At 45.3% G+C, this 19,848-nt stretch overlaps 1 protein-coding gene across 9 annotated transcripts in view; it reads right to left on the minus strand.

Annotated features, from left to right (window-relative positions):
- Window positions 1-19,848, minus strand: part of b3galt1b (UDP-Gal:betaGlcNAc beta 1,3-galactosyltransferase, polypeptide 1b) — a 192,080-nt gene that overhangs the window by 59,287 nt on the left and 112,945 nt on the right. For all 9 annotated transcript variants that reach the window (XR_009511560.1, XR_009511561.1, XR_009511562.1 and 6 more), the window contains one exon: window positions 9,827-9,975. The gene's annotated coding sequence lies outside the window, so the exon portion shown is untranslated. The remainder of the gene's footprint in view (window positions 1-9,826; window positions 9,976-19,848) is intronic.

Genomic DNA, 19,848 nt, shown 5'->3' on the forward strand with positions numbered 1-19,848 from the left:
ATCTTAAAGACAGCGGAGTCAAGGGACATGGGAAGAAGGCAGGAACGGGGTACTGATTGTGGATGATCAGCCATGATCAGATTGAATGGCAGTGCAGGCTTGAAAATCCGAATGGCCTACTCCTGTTCCTATTATTTGTTGACATTGCTTTGACAGGTTGAATTGTCTCCTACACTATAAGAAACTATTTTAGTAAATCTCCTCCACAACCATATTATCAGAGATATTGTTTCCAAGACTGCAAGTGGGTAGCTATTGTAAGTTAACTGCCTTTTCTTTCTCCATCCTTTTCAATATTTTCCCCTCCTATTATGCTTTTAGGAACACATTCATTACTGAATAGATTATAATTCTGTACAATGTTTTGTGGCTTATTGCTTAACCACATCAGGGTTATTTTTGCAGAGCTCATATTTTAATAATATAACATAGAAATCTAAAGCACATTACCGGCCCTTCAGCCCACAATGCAGCGCCAACCATGTAACCTGTCCTAGAAACTGCCTAGAATTTCCCTAGCACACAAAGCCCCATGTACCTATCTAAGGGGCTCTTAAATGACCCTATTGTATCCGCTTCCACCACCACCACTGGCAGCAATGTATTCCAAGCACCCCCACCCTGTGTGAAAAACTTACCCTCAGTACCTATTTCCAAGCACCTTAAAACTATGCCCCCTCATATTAGCCATTTCAGTCCTGGGAAAATGCCTCTGGCTATTCATGTGATCAATGTCCCTCATCATCTTATACACCGCTACCAGGTCACTTCTCACCCTTCGTCACTCCAAGGAGACAAAGGCCAAGTACACTCAACCTATTATCATAAGATACACCCTCCAATCCAGGCAATATCCTTGTAAATCTCCTCTGCACTCTCTCTGTAATATCCACACCCTTCCTGTAGTAAGGTGACCAGAACTGAGCACAGTACTCCAAGTGGGGTCTGACCAAAGACTTATATAGCTGCAACATTACCTCATGGTTCTTGAACTCATTCCCACAGTTGATGAAGGCCAACACACCATATGCCTTCTTAACAACACTGTCAACCTGCACAGCAGCTTTGAGTGTCCCATCAACATGGACCCCAAGATCTCTCTGATCCTCCATACTGCCAAGAGTCCTATCATTAATATCATATTCTGTCTTCAAATTTGACCTATCAAAATGAACCACTTCATTTGGGTTGAAGTCCATCTGCAACTTCTCAGCCCAGTTCTGCATCCTATCGATGTCCTGCTGTAACCTCTGACAGCCCTCCACACTATCCACAACACCCCCAACCTTCGTGTCATCAGCAAACTTACTAACCCACCCTTCTACTTTTTCATCCAGGTCATTTATAATAATCACAAAGAATAGATCCCCGCGGAACACCACTGGTCACAGCCCTCCATGCAGAGTATGAACCATCTACAGCCTCCCTTTGCCTTCTGTGGGCAAGCCAATTCTGAATCCACCAGACAAAGTCTCCGTGGATCCCATGCCTCCTTATGTTCTGAATGAGCCTTGCATGGGGAACCTTATCAAACGTCTTACTGAAATCCATACACACTACATCCATTGCTCTACCATCATCATTGTGTTTTGTTACATTGCTACTGCATCCTAATCCATTTTAATTAGATTGAGAAGTATCTTCAAATACTGTATCCACGTATTTCTGCAACATGCAATTTGTTCAGCAATGTTTGTCTATCAGAATCAGATTTACTATCCCTGGTATTTGTCGTGAAATTCGTTGTTTTTGTGGCAACAGTATATTGCAGTACAATGAAAATTGTGAACTACAGGAAGTATGTGTATGATATTAAAAAATGGGGGTTGTTAATGATGGATGCCACTTTTACGAGGCATCGCTCCTTGAAGATTTCTTCAATTCTATGGAAACTAGTGTCCATGATGGAGCTGACTGAATTCACAACTTTCTGCAGCTTCTTTCGATCCTGTGCAGTAGCCAACCCCCAACCCCCGTATCAGACAGTGATGCAGCCAGTTAGAATGATTTTCATGGTACACCTTTAAAGATTTGCAATTGTCTTTGCTGAAATACCAGATCTCTTCAAACTCATAATGAAGTATAGCTGCTGTCTCACCTTCTTTGGAATTGCATCAGTACGTTGGACCCAGGATAGTTCCTCAGAAATTGCTCACTCTTTCCTCTTCTGATCCCTCCATGAGGACTGGTGTGTGTTTCCTCATCTTACCCTTTCTGGAGTCCACAAAGTCTTTACCAATTCAATTATAATTCTGTACAATGGTGCATTATCACTTAAGCAAATTACAGTCATTTTGAAATATCCATGTATTTTTTGTAACATGTAATTTGTTCAACAATGTTTGTCTTGTGAAATTTATATAAGAGATTGCAGCCCTTATACTACTGGATGCAAGAGAGATGGTACTGAATCTAAGAGATCTATAGCTATATAGGTACAGCTTTCTGCACACAGGCTACATTGAAAATTCAGTATTAAAGTGTGACATAACTGTACTCATTGGAAATCTATATCTTGCAATACAACAGCTCAATAACTGGCCAATGTTGTACATACTTTATACACACTTTTTTGTAGAAGAGATAACAGTTCCCACGAGCTGTCTTCCAGCTCATTGACCTCAAGGAACTACAGCCATCTTCATACTGTAAATATTTATTCAGCCAATAGGAGAATTTTCCCCATTGTTCTTAATTAATATCAAACGTTGCCTTGTTCTCAGTAATATTTACCTGAACTTAAATTCAAAATTTCCCTTTTCAGTCAACAGTTAGACCAACATCTGGAGGCAGTCGCAGATTTATTAAGAATTCTTGTTCCATTAAATAATTTAATATATTGTAGCGATGTACTACATACAGAGCTAGAGATGACACGTAGTCGGTAAGCCGTTTCGAGGCTAGTTTATTCAAACTTCGCGGCGCTGGCATTTAATCCCTAGTGCCCGCCCTCTCTGGGCGGAAATGACATCAGAGGTGCATTACCAAAGTCTCTCCCCACACGCTGGCTATTTGTGAGCTGGTTCGCCTGTGCAGAAAGTGGGTCGCCACATAACCCACCACCCCCCCAGAACTGGCGATGCACCCCCCAATGTCCACAGTCTGGATCAGCCTCTGTTTGGGAGGTCTGCCTCTGTGCCGCGGTGCCTGAACCTTGACTGGCTACGCCAAGTCTACATGGGTTGGTTTGAGTCGGTCCACTGTGAAAACCTCCTCTTTCCCCCCAATGTCCAGAACATACGTGGACCCGTTGTTGTTGATCACCTTGAATGGCCCCTCATACGGCCGCTGTAGCGGTGCCCGGTGTCCGTCCCTTTGTACAAACACAAACTTACAGTTTTGCAGGTCTTTGGGTACATGGGTCGGGGTCAGTCCGTGCTGTGAAGTTGGTACGGGGGCCAGGTTGCCGAGCCTTTCACGTAACCTGTCCAGAACTGCTGTGGGTTCTTCCTCTTGTCCCCTTGGGGCTGGTATGAACTCTCCTGGGACGACCAGGGGTGCACCGTACACCAACTCAGCCGACGAGGCGTGCAGATCCTCTTTGGGCACTGTGCGAATTCCAAGCAGGACCAGGGAAGCTCGTCCACCCAGTTAGGTCCTTTCAGGCAGGCCATAAGAGCTGACTTCAAGTGACGGTGGAAATGCTCCACCAGTCCGTTCGACTGTGGATGGTAGGCAGTAGTGTGGTGTAGTGCATTCCCAACAGGCTGGAGGTGTACTGGGCACCTCTGTTGGAGGTAATGTGTGCCGATACCCCGAAACGTGCTACCCAGGTTGCAATCAGTGCTCGGGCGCAGGAATCTGCAGATGTGTCAGTGAGCGGGACCGCCTCTGGCCACCTCGTGAACTGGTCTACCATAGTTAGGAGGTACCGCACTCCTCAGGACACTGGTAGGGGGCCCAGGATATCCACATGAATGTGGTTGAACCTCCGGTGGGTGGGTTCAAACTGCTGTGGTGGGGCTTTAGTGTGCCGCTATACCTTGGCTGTTTGGCACTGCGCGCACGTTCTGGCCCATTCACTGACCTGCTTGCGAAGTTCATGCCACGCGAACTTGCTGGAGACCAGCCGGATGGTTGTCCTGATAGATGGATGTGCCAAACCGTGTATGGAGTTGAAAACTCGCCGCCTCCAGGCTGCCGGGACAATGGGGTGAGGTTGTCCGGTAGCCACGTCGCACAGGACGGTCCTCTCACCTGGGCCTACAAGAAAGTCCTGCAGCTGCAAACCCGAGACTGCGGTCCTGTAGCTGGGCATCTCGTCGTCTGCCTACTGCGCCTCCGTCAGTGCTACATAGTCCATCCCCAGGGACAGGGCCTGGACAGCTGGTCTGGAGAGTGCGTCCGCCACGACGTTGTCCTTTCCTGAGACATGCTGGATGTCCGTCGTGTACTCGGAGATGTAGGACAGATGTCGCTGCTGGCGAGCCGACCAGGGATCGGACACCTTTGTGAACACGAAGATCAACGGTTTGTGGTCCGTGAACGCGGTGAATGGCCTGCCTTCTAAGAAGTACCTGAAATGCCAGATACAGTGCCAACAGCTCCCGGTTGAAAGCACTGTACTTGAGTTCGGGTGGTCGTAGGTGCTTGCTGAAGAACGCCAAGGGTTGCCAACGCCCCTCGATGAGCTGCTCCAGCACCCCACCGACTGCTGTGTCGGATGCGTCCACCATGAGGGTGGTCGGAACGTCCGTTCTGGGGTGCACCAGCATCGCGGCATCTGCCAAGGCTTCCTTGGCTTTAACGAAAGCGGCCGTGGCCTCCTCGTCACAAGTAATGTCCTTGCCTTTACCCGACATCAGGGTGTACAAAGGTCGCATGATACAGGCTGCTGAGGGGAGGAAACGGTGGTAGAAGTTCACCATACCAACGAACTCCTGCAGGCCTTTGACCGTGTTGGGCCGGGCAAAGTGGCAGATTGCGTCTACCTTAGTGGGCAGAGGTGTTGCCCCGTCTTTGGTAATCCTGTGGCCCAGGAAGTCGATGGTATTGAGAGCGAACTGGCATTTGGCCGGGTTGATTGTGAGGCCGAAATCACTCAGGCGGGAGTAGAGCTGGCGGAGGTGGGACATATGCTCCTGACGACCACTGCTGGCTATGAGGATGTCGTCCAAATAGATGAACGCAAAGTCCAGGTCATGTCCCACCGCATCCATTAGCTGCTGGAATGTCTGTGTGGCATTCTTCAGGCCAAACGGCATTCGAAGGAACTCGAACAGGCCAAACGGGGTAATGAGTGCCATTTTGGGGATTTCTTCAGGGTGCACCGGGATTTGATGGTATCACCGGACGAGGTCTACTTTGGAAAAGATTCTTGCCCCGTGCAGGTTTGCTGCAAAGTCCTGTATGTGTGGCACGGGGTAGCGGTCTGGAGTTGTAGCCTCATTCAGTCTGCGGTAGTCGCCACATGGTCTCCAACCCCCGGCTGCTTTGGGCACCATGTGCAGGGGGGAGGCCCATGGGCTGTCGGACCTCCGTACGATCCCCAATTCCTCCATCCTCTGGAACTCCTCCTTCGCCAGGCGGAGCTTTTCCGGGGGGAGCCTTCGTGTGCGGGCGTGGAGGGGTGGTCCCTGGGTCGGGATGTGGTGCTGTACTCCGTGTCTGGGCATTGCTGCCATGAACTGCGGGGCCAGAATCAATGGAAAGTCAACCAGGATTCTGGTGAATTCATTGTCTGACAGCGTGATGGAGTTCAGGTGTGGGGCCGGCAACTTGGCTTCACCCAGAGAGAATGTCTGGAAAGTCTCGGCATGTACCAGTCTTCTCCCTTGCAAGTCGACCAGCAGGCTGTGAGCTCGCAAGAAGTCAGTCCCCAGGAGTGGTTGGGCCACCGCGGCCAGTGTGAAGTCCCACGTGAACCGGCTGGCGCCGAACTGCAGCTGCACTGTGCGGGTGCCGTAGGTCCGTATTGTGCTGCCGTTTGCAGCCCTCAGGATGGGTCCTGGCTTCCTGTTGCGGGTGTCGTACCCTGTCGGGGGCAAGACGCTGATTTCTGCTCCAGTGTCGACCAAGAAGCGGCATCCCGACTGTTTGTCCCAGATGTACAAGAGGCTGTCCTGGTGGCCAGCCGCCAGTCATTAGCGGCAGCTGGCCCTGGCCCTGGCCCCTGCAGGGCGGGTGACAACGGCGGGCTTCTGTGCCCCACCGCTGGTGGTAGAAACACCACTGTTCACTGGCCTCCTCACTCCTGCTTCTGTGTTGGGTGCACCCCCCTGCCGGGCCTGGTCTGGTCTGGTCTGCTGTTGGGCGTGTGGCCTGGTAATCCGACCAACGGACGCCACGCTCTCCCTCTTGGCTTTCCACAGCACGTCTGCCTGGGCCGCCACCTTCCGGGGTCGCTGAAATCTGCGTCGGCCAGCAGCAGATGTATGTCCTCGGACAGTTGCTCTAGGAACACTTGCTCGAACATGAGGCAGGGCTGGTGTCCGTCAGCCAGGACCAGCATCTCGTTCATCAATGCTGACGGCAGCCTGTCTCCCAAACCGTCCAGGTGAAGCAGGCAGGCACCCCGCTCATGCAGCGAGAGGCCAAAAATCCCAATGAGCAGCGCCTTGAATGCTTCATATTTGCCTTCTTCCGGGGGCGACTGTATGAAATCCGCAACCTGAGCGGCCGTCTCCTGGTCAAGGGCGCTCACCAAGTGGTGGTAACACGTGGAATCAGAGGATATCTGCCGAATTTGGAACTGGGCTTCTGCTTGGCTAAACCACACGCATGGTCGCAGCATCCAGAAAATCGGCAGTTTTAGCGAAACTGCGTGAACAGATGAAGAGTTGGTCATCTTTGGTCCAAATCCCGTTTGGACTGTCAGGGTCACCAATGTAGCGATGTGCTACATACAGAGCTAGAGACGACACGTAGTCGGTAAGCCGTTTCGAGACTAGTTTATTCAAACTTCGCGGCGCTGGCATTTAGTCCCTAGCACCCGCCCTCTCCAGGCGGAAATGATGTCAGAGGTGCATTACCAAAGTCTCTCCCCGCGTGCTGGCTATTTGTGAGCCAGTTCACCTGTGCAGAACGTGGGTCGCCACAATATAGAAGATTTTAAATCTTAAAATCTGTGCACTCAAAGATCATTATCATCAAGGCTTAGAGACAGGATATTTTTTCACCAAGTGCCCCATAACCTAGGATTCTGCTTCCATCAATCCCTGAACCAAGCATCCACTTTAATGTTCTTGGAGCCTTTTATTTGGGTGTCCCTAACTTTCGTTGCATCTGCTAATTTCGAAGAATATTTCATGTAAAGGTCTTTCTGTAGAACCAGTGTTTGGGTTACTGTTAAAGATAAGTGATGCTTAGGAATGTGGGCCATCCACTCAGGAGAGTAGAACGGGCAGAAGGTTCTAGAGAGGCTGGGGGATTGGTTTTGTAACTGATACTGGTGGTGGGGCTCTGTCATTTTCAGCGGGAGATGAAGACAGAAGACACTGGAGAGAACCAGTTGTCAATCCAGTGGGGAAACACAATTCGATGGATGCCAGGTGGAGCTGAGGATTGGTGAATATGCCTTTTGGAAGATTTGAGCTCTAGCCTCTGCACATTTGATTGTTTAATAATAATGGGCCCTTTTTGTGTTTAGAAACATAGAGGAACACAAAAAACCTAGAGCACAATACAGGCCCTTCGACCCACAATGCTGTGCCGAACATGTCCTTACTTTAGAAATCACCTCAGGTTACCCATAGCCCTCTATCTTTTCTAAACTCCATGTACTTATCCAGGAGTCTCTGAAAAGATCTTATCGATAGTATCTGTCTCCACCACTGTCACCGGAAGCCCATTCCACACACTCACCACCCTCTGCGTAAAAAATTTACCCCTGACATCTCCCCTGGACCTACTTCCAAGCACCTTAAAACTATACCCTCTCCTGTTAGCCATTTCAGCCCTGGGAAAAAGCCTCTGACTATCCACACGATCAAAGCCTCTCATCAACTTATACACCTCTATCAGGTCACCTCTCATCCTCCGTCACTCCAAGGAGAAAAGGCCGAGTTCACTCAACCTATTCTCATAAAGCATGCTCGACATATCTCAGATCATTGGTCTGAGCGTGTCCCTTCTCTATCACCTGCCTGTCCTCCCTCTCACACTGTCTCCAAGCTTTCTCTATTTGTGAGCTAACCGCCTTTTCCTCCTGTCTCTTCACTCCAGTTCCCACCCCCCAGCAATTCTAGTTTAAACTCTCCCCAATCGCCTTAGCAAACCTCCCTGCCAGGATATTGCCCCTCCCCCGGGATTCAAGTGCAACCCATCCTTTTTGTACAGGTCACACCTGCCCCAAAAGAGGTCCCAATGATTCAGAAATCTGAATCCCTGCCCCCTGCTCCAATCCCTCAGCCATGCATTTATCCTCCACCTCACTCTATTGCTATACTCATTGTTGCGTGGCACAGGCAGTAATCCTGAGATTACTACCTTTGAGGTCCTGCTTCTCAACTTCTTTTCTAACTCCTTGTAGTCTGTTTTCAGGACCTCTTCCCTTTTCCTACCCATGACTTTGGTACCAATATGTACCACGACCTCTGGCTGTTCACCCTCCCACTTTGGGATATTGTGGCCATCAGAAACATCCCAGACCCCGGCGCCCGGCAGGTGAACTACCATCCGTGTGTCTTTCCTGTGTCCACTGAATAGCCTGTCTGACCCCTAACTATAGAGTCCCCTATTACTGCTGCCTTCTTCCTTTCCCTACCCTTCGGAGCCACAGGGTCAGACCCTGTGCCAGAGGCGCGGCCACTGTTGCTTTCCCCAGTTAGGCCATCCCCCCAACAGTACTCAAGCAGGAGTACTTATTGTTCAGGGGGACAGCCTCAGGGGTACTCTCTAGTATCTGACTCTTGCCCTTCCCTTTCCTGTTACCTACTTATCTGTCTCCCAAGGCCCTGGTGTAACTACTTGGCTCACCTCCTCACTTTCCCTGACCAATCGAAGGTCATCGAACTACATTTCTAGTTCCCTAAACCGATCCCTAAGGAGCTGCAGCTCGATGCACCTGGCGCGGATGTGACTGTCCAGCCATTTTTTCTCTTTCTTTTCTAACTCTTTAACATTCACAAATATACTTCTTTATAATTGCATGCAGTGTGCGATCTGTTACTTCAAGCTGACTGGCTTTTGCAGGGGAGTAAATCACACAACATTCACACAAACTGTACCTAGGTGGGTGAGACGTCCAACCCCATGGATTTGGCAGGACTAAAGTCAAATACCCCCGAAGCATATGAAGCTGGAGAAAGGTGGTTCTGGCCGTGGAACCCAGTGGCGGTTACTGAGGGGCTAATGAGCCGCATTTCCAGGGATGCGCAGTGAAAAGGGTGTTTCATAATCTCTGTACCAAAGTAGCCAATTCCTTCTGCATTAGCTTTCAGTTCCTGGACTGTGGCATTTAGTCGGTTTTCCTCCTGATACAAACTACATACCCCACTTCTGCTAAACCTATTATACACTGAACTATGGCATGAGCAGAGATTCCTGAACTTTTCAGAATCCCGGGGTGCAGTCCATCTGGTCCAGGGGACGTATCTACTTTCAGACTTCCCAAACACCTTCTCCCTAATATTAGCAATAACACTCACTTCTGCCTGAGACTGTCGAATTTGTGCAATATGTCTGGCATCTCCCGCAGAGAAGGCTGAAGCAAGCTACTTAGTCAGTTCATTTACTATTTCTTTGTTCCTTATTACTACCTCCCCACCATGGGGTTGAACCTTCTATACTCCATGGACCAATGTCATTAACCAAGGGGTCCCAGGACCCCAGGTCAGGGGAAATACACTGTGACTCAAATGGGGTTTTGCTGGTTTAAACTTCTTACCTTTCCTCGTGATTCGGACGTCTCCCCGACAGTTTTTGTGTTTTGTATCATGCTCTTCATCCCTGGAGTAGCTCACCTGGATTTGGAATCATGTTCACAAACTTAGCTCGGAATGAGGTGTAGTGACAGACTTGGATCACTCCCCCTGGCTGAGGAAATAGGAAACTGTGTTATTTATATAGATGACAGTTCTACATTAAAATTCATTCGCTACCTTAGCTGTACAAGTGATTTTCTGAAACAGCACATTATGATTCAGTGCCTTCTACTTTTGATTAAAGATCCAATAGTAACTGAAAGACAGAGTTAACCAGAGGGAATATACAAAATTAACTAACAACATTTGAGGGTCTGTGAATTAATCTCCACTCAAACAGAATACATAGTGCTTGTGTTGCCCCTGAAATTCAATGTAAAATACTGGAAGCAGATTAGAATGCACTGTCATGTCTATATAACCTATTTTACACTAGCGAAAAGACATTAAGTTTGAGGTACAGAAGGTTTTATAAAAGATATCAGATTTAGTAATAGTGTATTGAGTACAGAGTTTGCAAATAAATACACACAAAATGCTGGATGACACTCAGCAGGTCAGGCAGCATCTACAGAAATGCATATAGTCGATGTTTCACGCTGAGACACTCCTTAAAGACTGAAAAGGGGGAAGACACCAGATTAAAAAGATAGGGGGGGAGGAGATGGAGGATAGTTTTAAGATGCCAAGTGAAGCCAGGTGGATGGGAAAGGTCAAGGGCTGGAGAAGATGGTATCTGACAGGAGAGTGGACCATAGGAGAAAGGAAAGGAGGAGGGATCTAGGGAGGAGAGATGTAATAGACAGGTGACGAGAGGGAAAAGGTCAGAGTGGGGAACAGAAGAAGGGAGAGGGAAGAGGATTCTTTTTTTTAGCAGAAGGAGAAATAGATACTTGTGCTATCAGGTTGGAGGCTACCCAGATGGAATATATGGCATTGCTCCAGCACTTGAGGGTGGCTTCATTGTGGCACAAAGGGAGGGAATGGACCAACATTTTGGAACAGAAATGGGAGTCACAATTAAAATGCTTGGCCACGGGGATGCTCTGCATGTGGCGGAAGGAGCAGGGGTGCTCGGCAAAGTGCCCCCCCCCCAACTTACAACCAGATCTCACGAATGCAGAGAACAGCGCATTGGAACATTCAGAATCAGATTTAACATCACCGGCATACATGGTGAAATATGTATTTGGAAATCTAATGAGGGTAAAAATGTCACAGTACAACATTCTACTTATTTTGGGGACCAAGCTGAAAGTGTCAACTAGTTTCTTTGGTCGAACAAAATCCTCGAAAATTCACTTTATATATTTCAACAATAGCATTGCATTATGAAATAGCAGCAGTTTTTTTTTCATTGTACCGGAAATATATATTCTTGTCTTTTTACACATTTTACTGAAGTGTTAAACTTCACTATGATAATCCACGGGTTGATTTTGTAGCTTTTCTAGCCGTCTGGTTACTACTTCCTCAGGATGTGACAGTACCCGTCCCTTTGGAAGAACTAAAAGCAACTGATGTGGTATTGCAATACACAATATTATAGTCTGTTTGGGTAGCCTCCAAACTGATGGCACCAACATCGATTTCTCAAATTTCCAGTAATTTCCCCCACCCCCTTCACCACTGCCCATTCCTGGTTCCCTCTCACACCTCATCTCCTTACCTGCCCATCAACTCCCTCTGGTTCTTCTCCCCCTTCCCTTCTGTCCTCTCTTATCAGATTCCCCCGCACCCAGCTTTTTATTTCTTTCACCAATCTACTTCCCAGCTGTTTGCTTCACCCTCTCCCGCTTTCACCGATCACCTGCCGCCCCGTGCTTCTTCCTCCGCTCCCCCCACCTTCTCAGTCCGACTTCTCTCCTTCCTTTCCAGTTCCGATGAAAGGTCTCGGCCTGAAACACGATTGTTTATTCCCATCCACGGATGCTGCCTGACCTGTTGAGTTGCTCTAGCACACTGTGTGCATTTCAGCATCTGCAGTACCTCATGTCCATTATGCGGTCCACCCCTTTGAAAGGGTTTACTGAAAATGCACAGCAGTACTGCATGGGTGCTTAACTTTCTAGCATGTTCTGTCACTTAATGGAAATATCTTAGCACCACATAGTAAGTTGTTATGATATGTCATGAACTTGGTGAGTGAGGATTCCTGGGGTCTATGCTAATTGAAGAAGTGTGGAAAACTGTACATGAAGAAATGTAATATTTTAATAAAAATCATTATTAGATACCAGGTGTAATTTAAAAATCTAGTACTTATTTTCAGTCCTATTGGATGCTAAGTGATGCTTAAAGGTAAGAGATTTAATGTTTGGTCCTGAGGTGTTGAGAGTGAAGTGGATAGTTTATGTCTTCATAATCTGAACTAATAAAGCAGGTCAGCTTTTCTTCCCATATTAAGCACTGGGGAACAAACATTATTATAATTGTCTGCAAGTTCCTGCCGACAGTATGAGGGTTAAAAGCAGAACTGATTCCTAATTAGTTAATTCAACGTGGTAGCCATCAACCCATTGAACGGATCTTCAATCCAGGCTTTTGGATTCCCATATACGTGTTTACATTTAGATCTATGAGATAAGATATTGCAGCTTGCTTTACAAAATTAACAAATTAATTCTTCTCAGATTCAGTTTCAAAGTACATTTTTCATCCAAGTATGTATGCAGTATACAATCCTGAGATTTGTGGGCACCCCCCCCCCCCCAGACAGCCATGAAACAAAGAAAACCCCGGTAACCATTCAAAAAAACATCAAACCACTGCACACACAAAACAAAACCATGCAAATACCATAAAAAAGTGAAAAACACAAAATTTATAACACAAAATCGAAAGAGTCCAGGCACATTCAGACCAGCCCAATGTTCATTATCTGCAGGGTGTCCCGATTCACCTTGATTCAAAATCACCCAAAATAGCAACAAAAGAGAGATCAGATACTGAAACACATCATAATGTGAACTACAGAGTCCAATCCACAAACTCTGCCGGTTAAACCTTGTCCAAGACCCAGAACTTGGGCAACGTCCTCTGATAGCACTGAGAAGGAGAGAGAGAGAGAGACCATTCAAATACAAGGACCTTCCTTCGGGAGGAGAGAGAGAGGGAGAGAGAGCGAGAGGTCAAAGGCAGACAACTTCCTCTGATATCAGCCAGTGAGAGGCTGGTAGATGGTGCTAAACACCATCTCACCTTCCTCACTCACCTTGATGATTTCAATTGCCCTCAGCACTTTAATCAGTGAGATTAGTGAGAAATGGAGTCGATGATAGGCTCGCATGCCATCTCTGAACTTTTTCGACTTGAAACCTTGTGGAACATCCTTGGATACAGCAAAGCGCCAAATCACAGAGTCAGTGCAAAAACACACCGCCAAAATATAGATCACTGACTCCAACAGTAGCAGAACCACAATCGAAAGAAAAAGATGACATAAAATAAGTGGAAGTAGTAGTTTCGTGAACCATCTGAAGGACATTATTTTTGGTCACATTTTTCGCTGGCACCATCTTCTTTTTGTGAAGATATTTAGAAAATAGTCTCCAGAAAGTATTATTATAAAAAAAAATCCCAAATAACAGATCCAAAATTCACATCTGAAAAGGCCACAGGAACGTGTAAAATCAAGGTGTAAAAAGTAAATATGAAAAATGCTTGATTTGCAAGGAAATGAAGTGAGAGTGAACAGCTGTCTCTATAATGAGTTTGCCTGGATATTCTGCAATGCGGTACAATGATTATTACCTTTTTTTCTCACACCACCTTGGCCGTTTTGTAACTGTCAGCTAACTGTTCTTTTGAGCAACAAGTCTTCTTCAAACTAGTACCATCTTCAAATTAAAGAAAACCAGAATATGTTAGAAGTATTTATACAAATTTTGAAATTGTATAAGATGTTGGTGAGGCCTAACTTGGAGTGTTGTGTGCAGCTTTGGTCACCAACCTACAGGAAAGATGCAACTAAGATTGAAAGAGTACAGAGAAAATTTACAAGGCTGTTGCTGGGTCTGGAGGACCTGAGTTATAAGGAAAGATTGAATAGGTTAGTACTTTATCGTTTGGAATGTAGAAAATTGAGGAAAGATTTGACAGAATTATGAGGGGTAAATGCAAGCAGGCTTTTCCCACTGAGGTTAGGAGGGAATACCACCAAAAATCATGGGTTAAGGGTGAAAGGTGAAAAGTTTAACGGGAACATGAGGGGAAACTTCTTCACCAAGAGGACCGTGAGAATGTAGAATGAGCTGCAAGTAGTGTATACAAGCTCAGTTTCAATGTTTAAGAGAAGTTTGGATAGGTACATGGATGGTAAGGATATGGATGGTTATGCTCCACATGTACACCAATTGGACTAGGCAGTTTAAATGTTTCAGCACAGACTAGATGGACCAAAGGGCCTGTTTCTGTGCTGTACATTTCTATGACTCTACTCAAATCAGACAGCATTGGTGGAAAAAGAAATGGTCTTAACTCAACGATCCTTCATCAGTGCCAAGCCACTCATCTTTCCCTTGCAATGGAGTCAGAGGGATTCTGAAGGGAAGAATGCCATGTGACAGTGAGAGCATCTGGTTATGATATTTTTGTTTTGTGCACAAGTGCAAGAAGAACCTTATGATGTACTGGAGGGAAAAAAGAGATAATTGAGAGGGAGCTCTGGGCAGACTGAAATAAGGGCTATTCCATTTTTCTCACAAAAAAACCATAACTTTCATTTCTCACAAATGAATGTATACCCTGGGCCCAAGTTGCATGGTGGAAAGATCTCCTAAGGAAATGAGATCTGAAATTTTCTGATTGACAACGCCTGATGATCTTAGGGGTCAATGCCTAAATGGACGTACGAGGTGTCTATAGGACAATTCACCAATACACAGCACCACCCACCACAACAAATTTGACATTACAGACAGCTGCAAATTTAGAAGATTAGAACAAGTACGGGGAGTAGAAAAATTGAGAAAGTCAATGGTTAACAGCAAGTAATTGGTCTATTCAGGGTAGAAGGGTAGATGAAAGAAAAAAGGGTCCAAAAAGCTTGGGGAGTGGGGTCCTAGTCAAACAAACAGACATGATGGCAGAGGATGAAGAGCTTGAATGTTATGGTGAATTCAAAATTCATTAAGATCAACTATATGAAGCTGAAGTGTCTACTGAAGACTAATTGTTTAGGATGGGGTGGGGAGGGAGACCGGAAAGAGGAGAGAAAACATGGAATAAACATAATGGATGGAATGGGAGAAAGTTAACGCTCAATAGAAAATGAAGAAGGAAAAAGATCTGGAAGGTTATTGGAATTCAAGACCTGCCGAAATTTGTGATAATTGATTCTAGAAAGGTAAAAGTCACATATTGCACCTCCAAATGTGGTAGAGGATGAAGTAGAACAGTGACTACAACAGCTCTGAGAAACTGAGTCAGAAATGTCATCGTGAAAGAAATAAGAGATTGCAGATGCTGGAATCTGGAGGAAGAATCTGCCAGTGGAACTCAGAAGCTCAAGCCATCTACAAATACCATCTACAAATTTGCTGACGATACAACCATTGTTGGTGGAATCTCAGGTGGTGACGAGAGAGTGTACAGGAGTGAGATATGCCAACTAGTAGAATGGTGCTGCAGCAACAACCTGGCACTCAATGTCAGTAAGACGAAAGAGCTGATTGTTGACTTCAGGAAAGGTAAGGCGAAGGGACAAATACCCATGCTCACAGTGGGATCAAAAGTGGAGAGAGTGAGCAGTTTCAAGTTCCTGGGTGTCAAGATCTCTGAGGATCTAACCTGGTCCCAACATATCGATGTAGTCATAAAGAGGGCAAGACAGCAGCTGTACTTTATTAGCAGTTTGAAAAGATTTGGCATGTCAATAAAAACACTGAAAAGCTTCTGTAGTTGTACCTGGAGAGCATTCTGTCAGGCTGTCTCACTGTCTGGTACCGAGGGGCTACTGGACAGGACTGAAAGAAGCTGCAGCAGGTTATAAATCTAGTCAGCTACATCTTGGGTACTAACCTACAAAGTACCCAGGACATCTTTAGGAAACGGTGTCACAGAAAGGCAGTGTCCATTATCCTCCAGCACCCAGAGCATGCCCTTTTCTTACTGTTACCATCAGGCAGGAGGTACAGAAGCCTGAAGGCACACACTCAGCGATTCAGGAACAGCTTCTTCCCCTCTGCCATCCGATTCCTAAATGGACATTGAAGCTTTGGACACTACCTCACTTCTTTAACATACAGTATTTCTCTTTTTGACATTTCTTAAAAATCTATTCAATACACATAATTGATTTACTTATTTATCATGTTTTGTTTTATTTATTTTTTTTCTCTCTCTGCTAGATTATGTATTGCACTGAACTGCTGCTGCTAACAAATTTCACCTCATATGCCGGTGGTGATAAACCCGATTCTGATTCTGATCTGTGGAACAATCCTTTCCTCCCAAAGATGCTGCTTGACCCCACTGAGGTCCTCTAGTAGACGGTACAGTAGAGACGTCTAGAATAGCACATCTACCAAAGGATGTCATTAAGCATAGTCTCAGGATGTGGGTATAGAACAGTGCAGCTCAGAAACAGGCCCTTCCTTTCACCCACTCCAAAGTCAATCTAACTAAGCCCCATCTGCTGTACGTGGTCTGTATCTCTCTATTCCCTGCCTGTTCACGTCCGCAAGTTTCTGAAATGTTGCTATCAAATCTGCTTCTACCAGCTCCGCTGGAAGTGCATTCCAGGCACCTACCACAATGTGTGCTCAGTAGCGTAGTGGTTAGCACAACGCTTTACAGTACAGGTTCAATTCCCGCCACTGCCTGTATGGTTTCCCTGTGACCGTGTGGGTTTCCAGCTTCCTCCTATAATACCAAAAACTGGATCGTCCTGTGATTAGCGAGGATTAAATCAGGGTCGTTGGGCGGTACAGTTTGGAGCTGTGGAAGAGATATAGGAAGAGCCTATATCTCAATCAATGTCTAAATAAATAAATCTTGCCTTGCACATCTCCTTTAAACTTTTCCCCTCTCACCTTTGGATACAATAGGGTCTTTTAACAGCCTCTTAGATAGATACACAGAGCTTAGAAAAATAAGAGGGCTATGCGCTTGGGAAATTCTCAGCAGTTTCTAGAGTGGGTTACATGATCAGCACAACATTGTGGGCCGAAGGGCCTGTAATGAGCTGTAAATTTCTAAGTTCTATATATGTTATTATCTCAATAGCCAAGTGAAAACTTGGTTTTGCATTCCATCTATGCAGATCAATTCATTACAACGGTGTATTGAAGAAAACAATACTGAATGCAAAATAGTGTTACAGTTACAAAGAAAATGTAATGAAGATAGACAAAGTACAAGGACATAACTTAGTAGTTTATGAGGTCAAGAGTTAACCTTATCACAATAGAGGACCATTCCATAGCCCTTGATACTGGTGGTACATTCCTTCAGGCTTTTGCAAGTTCTGCACACTGAAAGGGAGGGGGTGGTCAGAAGAGAGACTGTCTGCGATGGACGGTGTCTTGGATTATGTTTGCTGCTTTACTGAGGGAGCAAGAAATGCAGACAAGGTCCATGACTATTTGATATTTGCATCCTGGGATGAAGACCATCCACACTTTCTGTACCTCCGTTTTAAATCTTTCTGTCAGGTCTTCCCTCAGCCTCTGACTCACCAAAGAAAATGTGATTGGAATAGAGTCTCAAGAATTATTGGATATTTGTTTACACCTATGATCTTGGATGGATTCAAATTGTGAAGAATGGAATGTTTAAATTCTCTGGTTGGCAGACTGAACTGCTTTTGCAATTGTATTTTTTGCCTTAAGAGACAAATTGTAAAACTATCATTTTTTAAAAGAAATTTGAGATACTACGTCTCAATTGCTATACCTTTCAACATAGTTCCCAAGCCAACTACATCTCATATCTTTTTAGATTGCTTTGTTTGGATAGAAGACTTATCTGAAATCAAAAGTTTGCTAACTTCATTCGAAACTTAAAGTTTTCTCACAGTTCTGACAGTCAGTAGGCCTTGGGGAATGGCTCAACTAGCTGGCAAAGCTGCACAGGAACAAATGGGCCAGGAGCCAGCTTTAGAGACTTGGGTTAAATTTGTTTTGCCTTCCACCCTCTGGAGGGAAAGGAATATCAAGTGCTCCCTATAAATTTATCTTCCATGAGAAATGGAAATAGCTCGAAGGCAGGGGTTTCCAACTTGGGTCACCCTACCCCTTGGTTAATGGTAGGGATCCATGGCATAAAAACAGTTGGGAACCCCTGATCTAAGGGATTGAGTATGTAAAGATGGGCAGTGGAACTTCTGAGTGAAAGAAGAGTTCAATAAAGGTGGTTGAAATTATTCAGTGCCAGCCAACTGCACCAGGCTGGAACTTCATGTATCTGAATACGATTTGGGTAAGCAGAGCAAAAGGAGTAGCAACTACAGGCCGTTTACCATTCATGAGCTACAGATACTCACAAATTAGACTATAAGAATTAAGAGCAGAATTAGGCCATTGTTGTGTTCTTTATATTAATACATACCGTGGGTTTCCAATAAAGAACAACATTCAGGAAGAAATAGAACTTTTATTTAAAAGCAACAACCACACGCGTCTTATAGTGCCATGCTTCCAGATCTTTCTATCATTTCTGTGCATGCTCAGAACTTTCTTCAATCACGTTCTTACATGTGATATCACCACAACTTCATTTCCTTAAAAAGAAAATCAATTAGCAACATTGACCAGAGCAAATGCATAATTTAACATGTCTCTATCGGTCTCTCTGGGGGTTTACGAACACTAGTTGACCTTCTCAGTGGTTCACCCAGTTCTTGTGTTTTGTTTTTATTTCCATGTTTTGTCTGGTCTTCATCAGTTAACTGAAACTCTGAAGTTGGCTCTTCCTTGAGGTCTTTGCAATTTCTTCTTAACACTGCTCCTTCTTCTGTTTGGACCATGTATGATCTGGGTTGTATTTCTTTAAGTACTGTAGCTTTCTGAGTCCATGTGTTCATTTCGTTTTGTAACCTCACTTCATCTCCTTGGTGCAGTTCAGGTAATGGACGAGAACATCTGTCAAAGTATGTTTTCTGCTTTGCTTTGTGTTCATCTTTCCATCTTTTCACTTGTTCACCCTCCCTCTGTTCTCAGAAGGCTCTCATCTATGGGCAGATTGGATCTCAAATGGCGTCCCATCAAGAGCTGAGCAGGTGAAAATCCACATTCAAGTGGAGTACTGTGACAGGCTAACAAAGCTTTATAAAAGTCACCTCCGCTATCTTTTGCTTTGTGCATCAGTTTCTTGATAATTCCTACCGACCTCTCAACTAGTCCATTGGACTGAGGGAAAAATGGACTAGATGTTGTATGAACAAAGCCCCATTCATGAGCAAAATGTCTCATTCATTCACCATTGAATTGTGGACCACTGTCTGTGAAAACTTCATCAAGTACACCATGTCTGGAAAAAACTGCTTTCATGCATGTAATTACATTCTCTGCAGTTGTTCTGCTCAGACCACACACTTCGGGATACAATGAGTAGTAATCTGTTATCAATAGATAATCTTTGTTGTCAGTTACAAATAGATCAATGCCTACCTTCTGATAAAGTCTCTGAGGACTAGGATGTGGATGCAGTGGCTCCTTAGGGTTGCTAGGTTGGTATTTAAGGCATATTTGTCAAGAAGACACCAATTTTGCACTTTCATGATTCACCCTGACCAGAACATCACTTCCCGCGCTCTTCTCTTACATTTTTCAATACCTAGGTGGCCTACATGAATTTTCCCAAGCATTGCTCTTCAGAGACTTTTAGGAATCACAATCCTGCTACCTTTGTACGATATCCCACCCACGACAGAAAGTTCTGATCTGTGGGTCCAAAATTCTTGTACTTCTGAGATACAGTCTTGCCTATTCTCTGGCCATCCATCCAACACCACTTGTATTACCTGACTGAAAATCTTGTCCTT

This window comes from Hypanus sabinus, chromosome 4 (genome assembly GCF_030144855.1).
Source record: "Hypanus sabinus isolate sHypSab1 chromosome 4, sHypSab1.hap1, whole genome shotgun sequence".
NCBI classification, from domain to species: domain Eukaryota; kingdom Metazoa; phylum Chordata; class Chondrichthyes; order Myliobatiformes; family Dasyatidae; genus Hypanus; species Hypanus sabinus.